The sequence below is a fragment of the Rhea pennata genome, chromosome 1 (genome assembly GCF_028389875.1).
Source record: "Rhea pennata isolate bPtePen1 chromosome 1, bPtePen1.pri, whole genome shotgun sequence".
NCBI lineage: Eukaryota > Metazoa > Chordata > Aves > Rheiformes > Rheidae > Rhea > Rhea pennata.
The window spans coordinates 204228116-204242290 of NC_084663.1; the positions used below are offsets into that span (position 1 = coordinate 204228116).

General features: G+C 44.6%; 1 protein-coding gene across 3 annotated transcripts in view; it reads left to right on the forward strand.

The window, feature by feature from the left end:
* Positions 1-6111: 6111 nt before the first annotated feature.
* The window catches only part of MTMR2 (myotubularin related protein 2), a 60776-nt gene continuing 52712 nt past the window's right edge, over positions 6112-14175 (forward strand). The window contains exon 1 of one of the 3 annotated variants that reach the window (XM_062567314.1): positions 6112-6185. The gene's annotated coding sequence lies outside the window, so the exon portion shown is untranslated. Of the gene's footprint in view, positions 6186-9714; positions 9745-14175 lie in introns of those variants that run through there. The other 2 variants (XM_062567312.1, XM_062567308.1) reach the window with 2 other exon arrangements.

Genomic DNA, 14175 nt, shown 5'->3' on the forward strand with positions numbered 1-14175 from the left:
TAGATCTGGACTGCAGAATACAGTATAAAGATTTGAATTCTACTAAAGAGACTCTAGTGCATATGAACACCTGTTCGTACTGATCTTGACAAGACTGCTCGGTGCAAGTGAGGTGTCTCAGAAAACCATCCTCCTGATAGTAGAAAACAACATCAACAAAAATTGCCCAATATCCTTCCTTCCTGCCTGATCAACCCACATGTTCTAGAAATATATTTATTTACAGTAGTCAGGGTTTAACAAGGGCCAGAATCTTCAAATTTAACTCTTGTAATTTGTACAGGAATAGTGTGCCAGATCGGAGACTATTACACAGATCGCCAAGAACTGCTCAAGCATTGCATTCCAAACCTGCAGACAGCCCAATAGCCACTGCGATGTACTTAGTCTGTCAGCAGGAAAGATACCATACTACTTTATTCAAAGTGACTCTAAAACCCAATCTTCTAATGTTACAATACCTTTTGCAGCACATAATGGAGGTCCTGCCCCCAGAGCCCCAGAGAAGAGGTATATGGGCCTGGGCAGTTTCCCATACCAGAGGCTCACGTTGGCACAGACCCTGCCCTGTAGCATGCAGCAGGCTAGACAGGAGCATGCACTCCACAAACAGGTACCCGCAGCTTTAAACTCCAGTCTGCTGCAGCACTGAAGTAGTTACCTCGTCAGCCTTGCACTGGACTGTTTTCATTGCTTAGCTCTAAGCTAATACATGCTACAGTATGCAATAAATCAGTATTTGCAGAGGTCATTAAAAATAAGAGCATAAGGCAATTAAAAGATGGGTGAAATTGCCTGATTCCAGTGGTCTATACACACTGAGCACACATTGGAATGGATCCTGACATACTCATTAGCCTATCATCTGATATGTAATATTTCACTGCTCCACAAGCAGTCACAAGCCAGTGGTGGGAGTGAGGATGAGAAAGCACTACACACGCAGAGCTGCAGGCAGAATATTCTGCCTGTCAGAAGCGTTCAGATGTAAGCAGCTGTCAAGAAATACTATGCAGAATTAGGCTCAAGTTGAGTCCATAGCTTCACCTCTGTAATACCCCATACCAATATATACACACACTAAAAAAAAAAAAAATCAAAAATCAAGTGGCAAAAAGAAGTGTCAGAGGCCCACAGATCGTTAGCGTCTGCTTCTATTGGGCATATGTGGGATGTAAGGCAAAATCACTGTCAGAATGCCATTACAGCCAAAACAGAACCACATAATGGGTAATGTAGGGTAACCAATCTGCTCAGGTTAACCTCGAGTACAGTAATCTTGGAGACATGATGACAATTTAAGTGTAGCCTTAAGTCCCTCTCTTGGTTTTGACAAGTTTCCAACTTCAATGGTACAGGCATCATGCATGAACAGGACTGAATCTGTGCATGTGTCCCATGACCATCTTGTAACAGATGTTCTTGCAACCACAAGCAGCTTGAACTCCAAATCACGGCCTCAGCATGTTGTTCTTCATTAGCCTCTCTGTGCGTGCCAGGGCTCTTGCTGTTTCTGACCTCATACTTTATCAGCTGATGGGGCTTGATAAAAGGAACGCATGCCACCTCCAAAGTGAGAGGATGATCGTACATCACACTAGGGTCTATCCAGTGACAACTCCTTCTTCCCAACACACTGAGAATCTTTTATCTGCCGCCCACTGCCCTTAAGCTGTATATCAAGGAGACAAGAAAATATAATAAATCTGAAAATCATTTAAATGAATCAAACAGAGAGACAAGAGTGTCCCTGGTTGTGTGTTTGTTAGAACAATTATGGGATTGAGTCATGCTGCAAATTTGTTGGACCCACTAATGTGGACTACTAGAGAGGAAGGCACAGTGTGTGAAGTTACCATTGCCATGAACTATTTAATGTGTTGGCTAATGGGGCACAGGCAGGGATATGAGGATGTATGAGTAACGTGGGGAAAATACGAGCTATCCTTAGAGCTCCCACAAGGAGAGCTAGCTTTCAGGTGGATACAGTTTTGATGGTGGGGTTGGGGTGAAGGGTACAGAGAGGCCATTTTCGAAAGGGATTACGAATCTCCCTCCCTTGTTGTGTGCAGGCCTTTCAAATAACTTTGTTGGGTTATGTGATGGGGAAAGGGGGAGGGAGTGGATATGTCTTATGTATCATAGAAAAGCAGATTAGAAGACAAAGGCTGCAGCAGGGCAGCACACTTTCTAGGAGGAATTTTTGAGCACAACATCCTGCTTCATGGTGCACTCTTTGGCCAACAGTAGAAGCATGGATTCTCCTCTGCTCTGGCATCCTATACCCCAGGCACATTTAGTCGAGGAGTCACAGATCATGACCGAACATCTCCAAGTGACCCAGAGGAGGCAGAGTGTGGCTGTGGAAGGATGCTCGTGATGTATGATTATACCCCTAGCTTTGGGGATCCTTGTGTTCACAGCATGAGATTTGACAAGCCAGCATTTAGCTGTGCAGCAGCAAAACCACGTTGTTCCAGAGGCAGGATATCTGTAACATCTGGCATGTTCATCTATCACACACCAAATGCATGTAGCACACATACACACAGAACTAGAAAGCCCCTTATTGAACAGACATGTAGTTTAAATGCAAACAGTGCAAATCTTCTCTCTCCTTCACACAGAAGGACTGAGACAAAAGTTTTACTTGCTATCACTTAATCATACTTTCCATTTTACACAAAATTATCCCCTTTGCTCTCTACTCACCATAGGTCTGATAGTGTCTAAATACCTAAGAAAGTCAAGCACCATACATTTTACATTTCAAAAAATTTCAAAAAATATTGCAGGATGCCTGCTTGTCCTTTACTTGGAAAGCATCTTTCCTATCTTCAATTCAAGGAACTTCCTTCTCATTCTCTCTTGTCTTTCAGGATATCATTTACCTCAGTAGTGTCAGCTATATGTCTTCAAAGAGGAACACAGTTTTATTGCTTATCCATGATAATGTTGATTTTCTGTTATTGTTTCCTTGTTTGAATCACAAAATGACAGAGCATTCCATCATAAAAAAGACAACTCATGTTACTTGTAAGCTAATGGTGAGGGACTGGGCAAGCAAAAGCAGGTTAGCAGCCTGAGCCATGCTTATTTTGCATCAGTTATAAAACAATCTTGTGAATTGTCTCTAACCGGTTTTGGTTGTGTGAGGGCCTTTAGTTAATTCTCCATCACTTGTAAGAGCCCTGAGGTAACTCACTTCACAGAGAGAAAATCGTGTCGAACCTTGGAAACATGGTATTGCTAAGCCAAGAGACTCACTGTGCAGACTGCTAGTTCCTTTCGGCAGCAGGAGGGATCCAGGAGCTGATTAGCTTTGTTCTCATTTACAAAGCACCACGGGGAATTTCTAAAGGGTTTCACAGGCCCTGGGGATAAGGCCAAGAACAAAACAGGGCAGTGAAAAGCAAACAGAGCACTTCATCAATAAACTACTTAGAGATGCCACGTCAATAGCAAATTAGGAAGAAAGGAAGGCACTCTAATACTTTCACAGAGCAAAGGAAAGCAGATCTTGGGTTTTTATTCCTACTTGACTTTTTTAAAACAACTGCATCACTATCAACCTGTGCTAAGCAGAGAGAATAAAGATAATACCTACTCATAGATAGTTTAGGGATATTAATCTTACTAGATTTGAAGGGGACACGACTGCTCTGTGCTAGTTCTACCACACTGACTCTCCTGAAGGGTTACTACCTTCAGGAAATCAGTCCTGAGAAAGAGACTGGGAAAAGGGAGCACCAGCAGGAAAACGCTACCAGGAACAATGTAATTGCTTAGCAAAGATGAAAATCTACTGCTACTACAGCACCCTCTATCAGCTTGTCTCCAAAGAAACACAGATATTCGCTCTGGAAGTCACAGTCTGCCTGCCCAAACACAAGTAGAGGTGGAAAACAGAAGAGAACTGGTAGGGGAAAATGGTAATCTCTCCTCTCCAGGGAAAAAAAAAAAAGATCTAAAAGGTTTCTTGCCCTAAGCTAGGGCAGCTCCCCCTCCCTCATAACATACCAAAAACAATTACAGCGAGAACAAAATCAGCACCAGTTTATCAATCTTTTCATTTTGATAATGTCAAAGCTTTTTGGTTTAAGTTTTAACACTGTAATAAAAAAGTAACAGTTAGCTTTTGTTTTCTCACAAGATCTCACTTCTAATCAGTTTTCATTTTAGAAAAGGCTACACAAACTTAATTCTTTAGACTGAAAAGAAGACTAGACAAATGTATTTGCCAATAGATAAACATTTTCAGAACACTGAGAAAATAAAAAAGTTAAAAAGATCACTTTGACAAAGCTGTATTTTCAAGTTTAAACCAGCTTCAAAAATATCCCAGATCAAGCTTGCCCGCTCAGTAGAGTGACAGCGGAAATTTCACAGCAGATTAATGTCAGGCATGGCTGCTGCTCCCTCACCCCGGCAGCCTGCTTGTGCTCACTCGCTTGTGCAAGCTTAGAGCGATTGAAACTCCCGGGGAATTATACCCCAATGAAAGGAACAAAGTGTGAGGGTAGGGGCCGAGCAACACCAACTAATTTACTCTTTCAAAAGAGCGCAAATAGGGATAATGTTCAAATGAGTAACCACTTTACAGTGACAAGATACTCAGGTAGATTAACTTTTAGAACATGATCGGCTTATGTGGGTTTGAGGTAGTGTTCCAGGTAGGAATGTCCCTTTGGACAGATGCTCATGGCATCAGGTGTTCTCTTTCTTTGACCAACGAGTAGCACTGACCAGCAGCCCTCATTGGGAACCCACCTGCCCGCTCATGCTTTCCCAGCGTTTTGGTTGCCGCCTCCCAGGACTTTAGTCAACGCAGTTGTGCGTTCGGAAGACACCATTGCCCTGGGTAAGGGCAGAGTAGGCTGCAGTCCTGATGCCTTGGAAAATAACGCTAAGGACTTTTCTCTTTCTCATCAAAATGCTCCAAGGAACTGCTCTTCACACAGAACTTTGTACCTTTTCATAGCAATGTTAAACTACACAGCATCCTGGCAGAAGATATGACGACGTACGTACGTAAGCCGTCAGTCAGCGAACCTCTCCGTGTGTGCCCACACATACGAACAGCTCTGACAGCCTGCTGCGCCATACCCTTCCGACCCGCCACGACTCCTGCCCCACCGGGTGCCGGGATGAGCCCAAAGGCTTCTATTTTTGAGCAGATACGGGCAATTAAAAATTTCAAGAGCGCAACTGGTTTTTATTATATGTACAGACTTAGTACCACAGGGGACGTTAGCTGTGCCCGTAATATGCTCATGGAATAATAATAAAAAAGATCATTTTAGACGGTATTTGAGAAAAAAAACGTCCTGGGTTTAGGAATTACATGTCCAGAGGCACTGGGGAGATGAACCCCCCCATGGTGAGGGGGTGTCAACTGCGGCCCCTCTCCCCCGTGGTGACCAGGGGTGTCACCCGTGGCCCCTCTCCCCCACAGTGACGGGGAGTCACCCACGACCTCTCTCCCCCGTGGTGAGGCAGTGTCACCCGCGGCCCCTCTCCCCCGCGGTGACGGGGTGTCACCCGCGGCCCCTCTCCCCCACGTGACAGGGTGTCACCCACGGCCCCTCTCCCCCGCGGTGACAGGGTGACAGCCGCGGCCCCTCTCGCCTATGGTGATGGGGTGCCACCCACGGCCCCTCTCCCCCGTGGTGAGGCAGTGTCACCCGCGGCCCCTCTCCCCCGCGGTGACAGGCTGTCACTCGCTGCCTCTCTCCCCCGCGGTGACAGGATGACACCCGCGGCCCCTCTCCCCCACAGTGATGGGGAGTCACTCGCGGCCCGTCTCCCCCGCGGTAACGGGGTGACACTCGTGGTCCCTCTCCCCCGCGGTGACAGGGTGTCACCCGCGGCCCCTCTCCCCCGCGGTGAGGGGTGTCACCCGCGGCCCCTCTCCCCCGTGGACACCCTCTCCCTCAGCCACCTCCCGCCGCCCGCGGCGGACGCCCCGTGGGCGGCGGCGCGGCCGGCGCCCGCCCGCCCCCGCCCGCACGGCACGCCGGGCCAACATGGCCGCTTCCTGTGCCGCCGGGCGGCCGCCGCGGCGCTGACAGCCGCCGGCGCCGGGCCGCCCCGCCGCCCGCCATGGAGGAGAGCTGCAGCTGCGAGAGCCTGGGCGCCGGGCGGGCGGCGGCGGCGCGGCCGCCCAGCGGCGACTCCCTCTCCAGGTAACGGCGCGCCATGGCCGCCGCCGCCGCCCGCGCCCGCCCCTCCGCGGCCCCCGTGGGGGCTCGGCGGCGCGGGCGCGGCGCGCTGCAGCACGGCGGCGCGGGGGGCACGGTCCGTCGAGAGGACGGAGCCGGTGGGAGCCGCCGGCAGAGGGGGGGGGGGGGCGCCCGGCGGGGCTGCCCGGCCGCTCGGCGGGCGCGGGCCACCGGTTCGGGTTTTCCAGCGTTTGGACCCCCGGGCGCGGAGGTGCGCGCTCCCCGGATCGTCTCGGCCGTGCGGGGGCTCCTCGGCGGCGCCCGGTCCCCCGCGGCGCCTTCGCCTCCCGCCCGCCTGCCCGCCTCCGTGCCCCAGCCAGGCCCTACTCTGTTTTTCACTAAAAACGTTCCTGATGTCTGCTGACCATTTAATTTTGTACTCCCGGTTTTCTGAAGGCATGAGTTTGCAGTCTTGACTTTTATTTTAATGCCGTGTGGACTATTTCCAAGGTCGCTAAACCACAGAAACTGAAATGCCAGCAGCTGTCATTTTCTTCCTTCCACTCACAGCAGTGTGTCGGTGAGGTTCGTGATCGAAGTGCGTCCTGTTGGGGCTGTGAGTTACAGTGTAAGGGGGCCACGTACAGCAGCGGGGAAGGATGGATTTGGCTGGTGGAAGAGGAACGGTGAGGGGGAATCCTGGATTTTGTGGTAAGCCCTGGGAGGGAGAATGATGTAGCACATAAAGTTTGTTCAGTTCCATCCTTGCCACCCTCTCCCTGGCGAAGACTCAGGATCACAGGATCATCAGGAAGGAAGAGGCCTCGGGATCCGACCAGGCTGCATAGGGCCTGATCCAGTCAGGTCTTGAAAACCTCGCAGTATGGAGACTGCATAACCTCTCTGGGCAACTTGTGCCAGTTCTTGGGTATTCCTATGGGGAAAAAACTTGTTATATCCAGTCTGAACCTCTTGTGTTTCAACTTGTGCCTGTCATCTCTCATCTTCCCACTGTGTGCTGCTGTGAAGAGCCTGGCACCATTTCCTTGATGACCACATTGTAGGCACTGGCAGGCTGCTGGCAAGTGCCCCCGAAACCATCTCTGCTCCTGGCCGGACAAGCCCAGCTGCCCCAGTCTCTCCTCACAGGACAAGTGCTCCAGCCCTGACCATCCCTGTGGCCCTCCCTTGAACTCCCTCCAGTTCGTCAATGCCTTTCTTCTACTGGGAGGGGTGGGGGACAAAACTGGGTGCAGTATCTAGCTGAGGTTTAACAAGTCACTTCCCTGGATCGCTTGTTCCTGTTCATGCAGCCCAAGGTGGTGTTGGCCCCTTTGCTGCCAGGGCACACTGTGGGCCCGTGGTCAGCTTGCTGTCCAGCAGGCCCCAGAGCTGCTCCCCAGGCAAGTTGGCATTCCCCAGCTTGTACCCGAGCTTCTTCCTTCCCAAGTCCTTCATGACTTTTTATCCTCTTTTCACCCTCCTTAATGAAATTGATCTATTCTCTACTATTTGTATTAATTTCCCTGTGCAGTTCACCTGTACCCTGAGGGATGCCTGGAGACATCTTTTCCCCTATACCTCACTGCCTCAATATACTTTTCTTTTCCCCTCTGCTTTTGACTCAGGCGGGTTGGAGCTGTCTGGAAGTCAGTGATGCTGTAAGAGATGCTGAGGGTTTTGAACATAAGAAGAGAGCTTAAATCAGAAGAGCTTGCAGCACCCAACAACTGCAAGGAGAATCCTATGCAGCTTCACAGGAGTGTGCTCTGGCCAGATGGAATCATTGGGAAATTGAGGATAAATCTGTCACTGTTGAGCATGCAGAGACTATGTTCTCCCACCCCTGAAAGGGCCAAAATTTGGGTATATTTCTTGGGATATTAAAAAGCAGATCCAAAGACTTTTACAATTTTGAGTCCATGTTCTAACATCCAGAACTCCTAGAAGAAAGCTAACCATTTTTTAATGTATTCTGAACAAAATATATTTTTTTCTAACCAGTCTTGGAAACAGATAAAGGTTTTTCACCTGCAGTCATTGATAAAAATTCATCTTGAGTTGCTGTACACTATGAAACTTTTTAGTTGAAATGGTTAAGATTAAGGCAAAAGCATAAGAAACTTAAAACAAGATCTTGTAATGAGAGATGCCTAATGACTCTCAGAATGTTTGTTATTACCAGCTCCCCCTACAAAACTAGTGATACTTTTACTCAAATAACTTCCCAATGAAGAAGACTGTAGATCTATTGACCATTTTCAGTCTTTTTTTTTGGATTTTATTTTCATTAAAGCTTGAAGCATGTTAAAGCTTTTAACATGTTTGTACATGTTAAAAAAAATCCCCAGCTCTCCATGGAAATAGTTAGCTCCAAACGAGCAGGTCATGGCTCATTAGCATGACTGCCCTTGTAGAATAGCTATACTGCTTCTCAGAGCTGAGCCATCTCACTTACAGCTGGTTTTGGGGAGCGCAAGACTGCAGCTCTCTGTGGCTTCCAAAGGTCAATATTTAGGATGGACCTTCCCCTTGGATTCTGGTCTTGTAGAAGACACATGACCATGAGCCAACAACTCACAAAGAACTGTTGTGGTATTTAGCAGTTTGCAAATAGCACTTGTGTAGTTGCAGAGTCAGGCCAGGAATGACCCATGAGACGGAAAGAGGAGTAATGAAAACCACTGATTCTAATGTTACTCTTGATGAGATACAGCGTGCTTATACCCAGAACAAGAAGCTTTATTTAGTGTTATGGACAGATTTTTTTATCTTTAAAGAGGCCTGGGGATCCTGAGTAAGTGATGAACCTCTTTCAGCTGTGCTAGGTTTTCCAACCTCTTTGTAATACTTCTCAAAGACCACTCTTAAAAAGAATTTACAGGTAGAGTTGTTTCTTTTAATTTGCATACAGACCCTCTAATCTTTGGAATTCAAAACAACAGCCAGCAAAATTCTGTAATAATTTTTCCTTTTCTGAAGGAAAAAACAGACATAGCTATCTAAAATTTTAACAGATTACATGACTATAGGAAATAGATTTTGTCAAGAGATTTACTTTCCATTAAAGGCAATCAGACATTTGCTTGTGAAATCTGTGTTGCCTTAGTTTCTTTGTGTTCCTCCAAAATATTACCTGGAAAGTTTATCGCTGTCTGGTATGACTCATAGTCCAATATATAGTCAAGGGTATTTCTGCTAGAGCAGCTGAAGGAAAATTTGTATTGCCTATACAACACTGTGGAGGTGATTATACTGTAAAGAAATTGCTGTAGGAGATGTCAATGATACTTTACCCTTAGTATAAGATGAAAGTAAGAGATAAGGCAGTGGCAGATGTTTCCTGCCAGCAGGATTGTAGTAATGTATGATGTTACCACTTTCTTTTTGCTTGTTACCACCTCTCTGCTGGTGGTTGTCATCTGTAGAGGTCTGCAGACACAAGGGATCCTATGCATCATGCTTTTACTAAAGCATATGAAAATAATCATGTTCCTTGTCCTTATGTTTGCAGGGATAACTCTGAAAACATAGTCTGTGTAAATCAGTGCAGCAAGGTCTGTTGAAGCAACAGCTCTGTGAGGTATGAGCTTCCCCGTTTGTCTCAAATAAGGTGCTGTCAATACCTGCTCTGATTTAAGGTCATGTTGAAGGAATTGTTTCCCCGTGGGTGAGAGTAATGCTGGAAGGAGTTGGGTCTGTCAGCTATTGTCTGAGGAGGGCTTGCTAGCACCACATTGCTACCAGATGTGTGAGGTTTGCTGATTGAGTTGTTTTGTGATGAGTCATTGAAGTTATAGTTTGAAAGGGAAGTTTTTTGCCAGTTCTGGTGTTCAGTGAAATGCGAGTAGCTGTCATTTTCTTCCTGGGCTTTGGGAGCCCTTTTTGCATTTGATTTCTTGTATGTGTGAAGCAGGATTTCTCATGAATTGTTACTGTTAAAAACAAGTACATTGCTGGCTGAGTGTTGATAATGAACTGCTTTTTGCATCTGAGAAAATTAACACTATGTCTAGAACCAATTAGCAGCTCCAGATAGGCTTATTATTGTCAATTTTATTGTGGGTATGATAATTTATAACACTTACTTGCAACTGAAGTCCAGTCTGAGGTAGTTTTTTCACATGTAAATTTGCAATGTGAAGAGAGTCTGTTACTAGAGTCTGAGGATTTGGGGGAGAAAATCATGAAGATAACGTTCACTCAAACAGTCTTTACAGTTTTAATTTATGGTACACACTCATGAAAAGAAACTCTTACCTTTGAAGAACTAAGAAATTGTTTTTAGGGGCAATCTTTGATATTCACATGTCAGCTCCTGCATTCAGGAGAAAACATTTTCACTTGTCTTGGAGTGTGAGACCTACAGTCTTGGAAAATTTCCTCTTTGAGGCACAGGCAGATCTCTTTGTTCAAGCTTTGTCCATGCAGTAGAAATGTGTATTAAAAAAAAGGTAGAGTTTCCATTTTAGAATACAAAATACGGTTGACACTCACCTGCTTCTTGTATTATAATCAATGTTATATTACTGTTTAGAGGCCTTGAGGTGCCAATGGTTCTAGCTGCTGTACAAATACAAGTGTAGATGATTTCAATATTACAGAGCTAGAGACTGGCTATTTAAATATGCTTAAACTAGGACTACTCTACTTCGACTAATGCCTCGTGGGTAATTTTATTAAGCTCTGGGACATGCTGAGACCTCTTATTGAGAGACTAGAAGAAGAACGAGAAAGTCTAAGGATGAGATGAAAAACTGCTGTGCAGAGACAAGGCAAGATCTAATGGCTCGTGAGGAGTGAAGCTAGGACTGCAGGATAAGTCTCTTGGGTCTTATCAAGCACTGCCTTTGCTGAAGAGAGATGGTAAAAATATGTTGACTAATAATTTATTTGCTGGACAATTTGAAGTTTTATGAGTAATTCCTTAACTACAGGCTATTAGTTCCGTTTGCAGCAGAAACACAATTACACAATTAACATTTAGAAAGGTCGTAACACAACTGCTTGGATGGCTCAGCAGAATAAATAGGCCACAGCTTCTCTTTCATGAGTCTTTTCCAGATCCTCTGCTTTACTGTTACTCTTTTCTTCAGTACTGAGGGTATCAGGTGGTGTAAAAAGAGACCTGATTCATACCCAAAATAACTTATGTTATCAGAAAGCTTAGCTGAGGAGATAAGTAGCAAGTAATTAAAAATGTGGTAGAAACCTTCTAGAGGTCACTCTCTTACAAGGTGTAGTTGTAAAAGGAGAAATGAGCAAAGTGGTCTTGTCACTTGTCCCAAAGAAGGCTGTGACAGCACCCTTGGGGAAAGAGAGCACAGACAGGAGGGGAAGGTAATGAAATACCTGGTTTGTAGAGCGATGTGGGGTAACTCAAGGAAGTAAGAGAAGAGTGGAGGCTCTGTCACAGTAATTATTTTTAACTAAAAGATGTCTGATTGTTTTATAGCCACAAAAAACATCTAGGAGCTAATTGAAGAAAAATTCAGTGACAGACAACAAGAAAAATCAGTGGAACTTTTCAAGTATTTGTTTTACCTTTTTTTTTTTTTTTTTTTTTACCATCTGTAGTTTCGGTTGCCAGACAGTTTCCTCACTCAGTAATTTTCCAGTGATTTGAAGGTAGCTCTTTTCCTTCTTTCTCTTATGTCTTTTCTGCTTCACAAGGTCTTTTCCATTGCTTTCTGAACTCCAGTGTATTTGATGAAGAGAAAGTGTCAGCAGTTTTCTAGTTCATAACCTTTCCAAAGTGATGTTTATGTCATTTTTTTAGCTAAACACAAATGTCCATTCCCCCCACCACCACCCCTTACAGATTTAGTCTTTCTGTAGATGTCCAGCTCTGGCTCTAGAAACGTTGATGTTAGATCACCCAAAAGTTCAAATCTAGTCTAAATCAGATGTGGGTGTATGATTGTGTTTCTGGTGAATTAGCTAGAGAAAAGAAATATGGAGTTTATGGTAGTTTTCTGTTTTTTCCATTAAGATGGGCAACATGTCTAGAATAAAACAAGATTTTTATCTAGAGTAATTTACTGTGTTGTAAAGAGACTATTTGCCAGTACAAAGTGCTCAAAATCTTATTTATGGGCAAAAAGGAAGCATGCTTTTTTTATACATACATACATGCATACATACAGATATGTACTTAAATACATACATACATATGTGTATGTAAATACATATATAGAGCCAAGAATTTATTGTTAGTATAATTGAAATATTAAAAGTCAAATCATTATTAGCCCAAATCCAATTGTTACAGAAAAAGAAAGAATAATAATGCAGTTAGAATTATTATACATGCACTGCTTAGTTTCCATCCCTTTTCCTGGGGTTTTGCACACCCTTCTGCTGCTCCTCTGGGTACTAGGTTAGTGGTTTCATTCTTATGGTGGTAGTGGTGAGTGTAACAGCAAGTTGTCAGCATATGGAGTCCTTTGCCAGGAGGAATATGATGTTCATTGTGATGGTTTCTTCTTCTGCACTCTAGGATCGATTTGAGTCATTTCTGAATGTTTACCAGCATGCTTTTACACCTTTTTGTTTCTTCACTGGACTGCAATTTCATGTTACATTTGATTTTACTATACATTATTCCTTTAATGGATATTTGTTCCCTTTGTTAACCCTAACACCAGTTTTGTTTAGCTCCAGGTCTGCATTTCTTTAATTAACCACTGCTGAGTTATTTATAGCTGTGGGCACCCCAGTGTGAGCCTGTGCCCCATCTCTTATCTTTCCATGCCTGTGCTCCAGTATGCTGCAGCCTCTCTCTCCACTTCTCAAGGTCTCTGCTATCATTGCAGACCTACATCTCTCCACACTGCATCATTACAGTAGAGTCCTAAATATGTCATTCTACATAGAATAACTGCTTGTTACTGCTATCTAAATAATGCTGTGGTTATACTGTACAACAGTAAATAAATCAGCCCTAGACACCTGGTCAGTTGGTGAGGTTGCTGTCACAGCCAAACCAAGTAAACCAAAATTACAAGGAGACCAAGAAAAATTCAGGCAGAGCAGGCCTGACAAACCTCGCTCCTGAGGCCTTGCAAATTCAGTACAAAGCTTATAACCTGTTACTAGCAAGGGCAGTATTGTGTTACAAGGCTACAAAACAAGAAAAGTTAACAGAAGTTAATTTATCAATATGTTTTTGAACCCTAACTGGTGAAGTGAGTATATATCTGATCAGGATTTGTTGTTTTCTGACCAAAGTGTTTGGGTTTTTTTCTGGCACAAAGTCCTAATATCTGAATTACTGTATTTCTGAACCACAGCCTCATTAATTCCTCATGTCTTTCGTGAGAATAAAGCATTCTTACTATTTTTTATTGCTATGTTATGAAATTTCACCGTTGATTTCAGTTAATATCCTTGCTATAAGATTCCCTGAAAGGGAGAGATTGCAGAGACAGATAGTAGGACTAATGTCTTTAGCTTTTTCAGCTAACTGCTGTGAATGAGCTGGATCCTGTGAATGAATCAATTACTTACGGAAGATTATAGGACGTGTCTAGCTATCTGTGAGGGCAGGTAGTGGGAGATGACTGAAACTCATAGTACCAAAGATGACCTGCTGAGGGATGATAGTCTAAATCAGTAATCAGAGTGGAGGTTGATTTAACCAGTGGATGGTTTTAAAAAAAATCAAAGCCAATAGGCACTTTCATGTTGGTAAGCAGAATACTTCTGGTAAAGAAATGAAAAGTCTTGTGCATCTGTTTCACTCAAGTTGCTTTCTGGAGTAGGCTGCCCTTGAAAATTCAGTCTATGTCTCTCCTTCTGCACTGAAAATGGGCCCCCACAGTTCATGAGAGAGTGTTTCCTAAGCTTTTTCGCTCAAAGATTAAGAAGGTTGTACCAGAATGGTCATTGAATTCTTGGATGTGAGAAGAAGAATGGGATGGGACTGTTGCTGGATGTCCCTGTTCAGAACCTGTGCCAGTGGAGCAGTCTTGGCCCTTCGCTTGCGATCAGTTGCTGGGGTACAGCTCCTGCT